We start from the raw sequence: 5196 nt of genomic DNA, 5'->3' as shown, positions 1-5196 counted from the left end.
TCAGTTATAAGGAGAGGCTGGATAGGCTGGGACATTTTACACTGGAGGAAGTGTTAGATGCAGATACAGTTGCAACATTCAAAAGACATTTGGATAAGTACATGAATAAGAAAGGTTTGGAGGGATATGGGCCAAGCACAGGCAGATGGGACCAGTTTAGTTTGGGATTATGGTCAGCATAGACTGGTTGGATCGAAGAGTCTGTTTCTGTGCTGAATGAGTCTATAACTATATGACTCTGAGAGCTGGCTCTGACGGAGCTGGATCAGTGTCAAGGACTCTCCAAGTGTAAATAAGGGGTGACTTGGTGATGGGGTACTGGCCTCTGTGCAGTTATTTCAATGCCTAATGTGATTACTGTGCATTTCTACCTAGGCCCATTAATCTCTCATCTCCTCCCCACCCCACCCCCTTGCTTATCAAGAACCTGCCTACCTCTACCTTAAAAATACTGAAAGATTCTATCTCTGCTGCCACTTGAGGAAGAAAATGCCAAAGACTTATTTGTAGCCAATTCCAGAATTTCCCACAAGAGGAAACATTCTTTTCAGATGTACTTTGTCATGACCCCTCAGGAATGTTTCAGTCAAGTTGCTTTTTATGAATGTAATTGGGAGCCGGGTTTTTGGGGACTCACTTATGTCTGGAAAATGTGGCGCTGGATAGTAATCTCGTTTGGATTGTAAATGCCAATCCCTCCCTACTGGTAATGCTTGGAGAAGCCAATTTGACATGGAGTACCTCAATTCCAGCTTGAAAATGGGGGTTCCTAGGACAGGGTTGAGGGACGGCGGTATAGATTAGTGGTCACAATTTAAACCCTGGGGACTGAATGCAGTTTAGGTCATTCTGACCTGCTCAATGTGATCTCCACCTGACTGCAAGTAGAGCTGGAACTGCAGTGTTAATTATTGCTACCAGTTTGATGAAAGGCTTTAGCTAGTTCAGGTTGGCTAGAGCAGCACAGGCTATTGTCCGAATGTGTTAGCTACATGAACCAGCTTCATCTCCATCCAAAACACACATAGATAACATCTCACTGGTAATTGAGCTTGTCAGTCTGATGAAAGCCTTTAAAGTTCACAGCAGCCAGAGAAACAAAGGCCACATGAGTAACTTCACATAGGATTGAAAACACAGAGCTCTGACATAAATCCTGGGCCTTAATTGAAATTTCTAAACTCATTCTTTCTTTCCTTCTGAACAATTAAGCATGATGGTTATAAACTGCTTTTGCCACAGTGGATATAATTACTAAAGCATGCAAAGAAGTTGTGAGGGAAATCTGGGACAAGAGATGCATGGCAGACTTACACTAGGGAAGGTTATGCATTTGCCTACAGGGATACAGGGATAGCTCTTAAAGTGCAAAAAGGAATGGGGTGATCCAATGTAAAATTGACATCAAGAGAATATACACAGGGTGGGCCACTTGCCAACACTAATAACAACGTGTCTCAAATAACACCTTCAATACTCTTCAGCCCCTCTCAATTGCTGTCCTTCATCTTTGGCCTCTTGCACCTTCCTGAAATTCTTTGCCGCTTTATTGGCAGCTACACCTTAAGCTGTCCACGTCCTAACATCTCTAGATTTTTTCTTATTCACGTATGAGATGTTGCAAGCATTTCTTGCCCATCCCTAGTTGCCATTTGAGAAGGTGGTGGTGAGCTGCCTTCTTGAACCGCTGCAGTCCTCCTGCTGTGAGTTGACCCACAATGCCATTAAGGAGGGAATTGCAGGATTTTGACCCAGTGATGGTGAAGGAGTGGCCAATATATTTCTAAGTCAGAAAAGTGAGCGGCTTGAAGGGGAACCTGCAGGTGGTGATGATCCCATGCACCTGCTGCCCTTGTCCTTCTAAATGGAAGTGGTCATGGCTTTGGAAGGTGTTGCCCAAGGAGTTTCAATGAATTTCTGCAGTGCATCTTGTAGCTGTGCACACTACTATTGAGCGTCGGTGGTGGAGGGAATGGATACTTGTGGATGTGGTGCCAATCAAGCAGGCTGCTTTGTTCTGGATGGTGTCAAGCTTCGTGAGCATTGTTCGAGCTATACCCATCTAGGTGCCTAAAACTCTCTACTTCTCTATTTCTGCTAAATGAAGACACTCCTTAAAACCTGGCTCTTTCACCAATCTTTTGCTCAACTATCCTAATATCACCTTATATTGCTCACGTAGTGATTGTAATGAGGTCAACCATGTGGACATCACAGAATGTGAGTTCCCTGATTGGGGCTGTGGCCTGAGTTATTTCAGCTCAGTGCTGAATTTTGTCTGATAGTGCACTTGTGAAACACCTTCGAACAGCCTACTGTGCTAAAGATGGTATATAAATGGAACATGGTGCTGCTTTTGGACTTGAATTAGATGGAATAAAAGGGAATATTAGGTGACAGCGGATTATGTAAAGGTTTTCAAATACAGGAATTTTGACCCAAAGAAAAAGTAAGAGCAATTAATATGTTTTGAATTTAGGATGGTCTTTGACATGGAAAGGAAAGTGTAGGAGCTGGTGCTCCCATTCATCTGATGTCCTGACTCCTCTGCATTGCAGCATCAGGAATTTGCATGGTGCTGTGGAAGGAGACTTTGTGAACTCCTGGAGTGCATGGCTCTGTATGATACTGATAAAACTTAATGGGGTTAATTTTCAGTGCCTTTATTTGGAATATAGCTTTACATATTCCTTTATTGCTAACTGTCCAGTTAATTCCATGCTTACTTTGGAAGGTTAATTACAGATAGAGGCACATTACACCACGAGACTCGCTTTATCCCCAACCACTGAAGCAGTTGAAAGCAAAATGCTGTAGATACTGGAAATCAGAAACAGAGAATGCTGAAGAAACTTACCATGTCTGGCAGACTTAATGTTTCAAGTCCACTGTGACTCTTCTTGAGAACAGGACTTGAAACGTTAATTCTGTTTCTCTCTCTACAGATGCTGCCAGACCCACTGAGCTCTTCCAGAATTCTCTGTTTGTCATAGAGTCAGTTGTTGTGTTTTTCCGAGATGGACCATTATTCATGCAGACTTCCTGTTACCCACAGCACTTTTTTGAGTATTGCTGAAGAAGACACATTTTGTTGAATCTTTTCATTTTGAACTCATCAGGACAATTTGCAAGAATACCAACGCCAAGAGACAACAACATTTACACTGTATGCGAGGAGTTCTGGTCACCACACTACCAGGAGGATGTGGATGCTTTGGAGAGGGTACTGAAAAGGCTTACCAGGATGTTGTCTGGTTTGGGGGATTTTAGCTATGAAGAAAGGTTGGATAGGCTGTGTTCGTTTTCACTGGAGTGCAGGAGGTTGAGGGGTCACCTAATAGAAGTTTATAAGATTGTGAATGGTATGGATCCAATGGAAAGTATGAGGCTTTTTCCCAGGGTAGAGGGTCAATTACCAGGGGACACAGGTTCAAGGTGAGAGGGGGGAAGTTTAAAAGAGATGCGTGAGGCAAGTTTTTTACACAAAGGGTGGTGACTGCCTTGAACATGCTGCCAGAAGAGGTGGTGGAAGCAGCCACAATAGTAGCATTCAAGAAACACCTGGACGCATACCTGAATAAGAAGGGAATAGAGGGATACAGATCCTGTAAGTGAAGACAGTTCTAGTATGGAAGAGCAAAGTGTTGGAACAGGCTTGGAGGGCTGAAGGACCTGTGCTGTATTGTTCTTTTTTCTTTCTGTTCTTTGAGTGCATTGATCAGTCTGCAAGTAGTCTGTGAATGGTTGAAGTGTAGCCATGGAAAGTGCACCAGTTAGATGATGACTAATAAAATTAGCAGCTTCATTATTTTAGTTATGACCCATTGATAAGGTGGTGGTGAACCACGTTCTTGAACCTACATGATTCAAAATCTATTGCAGTTGTGTGTAGAAAGTTGTTAGTGCCGATTTGTATCTTGATTATTGCTGCATCCCTCAGGTTAACAAAGTTGGGTGGAGAAAGATATGGAGATTTCTATTTAATTACAAAAGAATATTTCTAAACTTTGTTTCTATTTCCACCATGCACGTACCAATGTATTCTGCAACACAGTTCCATGTGCAGTCTTACGTGCACGTCTATCATCCATTACTCCAGGGCTGGCCAGTGAATGTCATCATGTGACATGGAGGTAGCGGTAAGTCCAGAGGAGGTGAACCCTCAGTAGAAATTGATCCTGCCCTCGCTTGTGTTTCAGCATCAATGCAATGGCAATTAGGAGCAGGAAGCAAGGCTGATTTCTTCCTCTCTATTACTGGCTCACTGAGGTAAATTAATCTGCGGTCACCTTCCCCGTGACCCACTCAGTCAGGGTGGAGTGTAAGCTTTAGATTTTTTTAAGTCAATCTAAAGCGTAGAGTTGTAGCATGGAAACAGACCCTTTGGTCCAACTCGTCCATGCTGACCAGATATCCAAAACTAATTTGGGCCCCATTTGCCAGCATTTGGCCCATATCCCTCTAAACCCTTCCTATTAATATACCCACCCAAATGCCTTTTAAATATAGTAATTGTACCAGTCTCCACCTGGCAGCTCATTCCATACACACAACACCCTCTGCATGATAAGGTTGCTCCTTAGGTCCCTTTTAAGTCTTTCCCTTCTCACCTTAAACCTATGCCCTCTAATTTTGGATTCTGCTAGGCTGGGGAAAAGACCTTGGCTATTCACCCTATCCGTGCCCCTTCTGATCTTGTAAATCTCTGTAAGGTCACCCCTCAGCATCTGATGTTCCAGAGAAAATAGCCCCAGCCTATTCATCGTGCCCCTATAGCAGGAGGGCCGTGAACTTGGGTTACCTGGTTTAGAGGTAAGGACACTGCCATTATGCCATGCAAGCCCTTGCTCAGAGTGTAAGCTTCATTTCCAAACAGATGGAAAGGTCCCTGTGTCAACCTCTCAAGAGTTAATGATGGTTGCCTCTTTGTTTCATGGGAATGGATTGGGCTCAGCAGCTGTACAGGGTAAAGATTCTGTGATATCTGTGTTGCTTGTCCAATTCAAATAGACATTCTAGGAGTGGGATTTATTTTTCCATTGACCCCATGTTTATTTAAAGTGACAGGATTCCCATTGTTGGTACAGACAGGCTGTATTTCAAAAAAAAATAAAAACTAAATTAACTGTAAATCAATTGGAAAGAACCAACAATGAGGGCCCAGCTGGTTGGTTCACCGCTTTGCCCCCCAGCTCT

This window comes from Rhincodon typus, chromosome 25 (assembly GCF_021869965.1).
Source record: "Rhincodon typus isolate 14 chromosome 25, sRhiTyp1.1, whole genome shotgun sequence".
NCBI lineage: Eukaryota > Metazoa > Chordata > Chondrichthyes > Orectolobiformes > Rhincodontidae > Rhincodon > Rhincodon typus.
Note: the sequence above shows the minus strand (reverse complement) of the source record.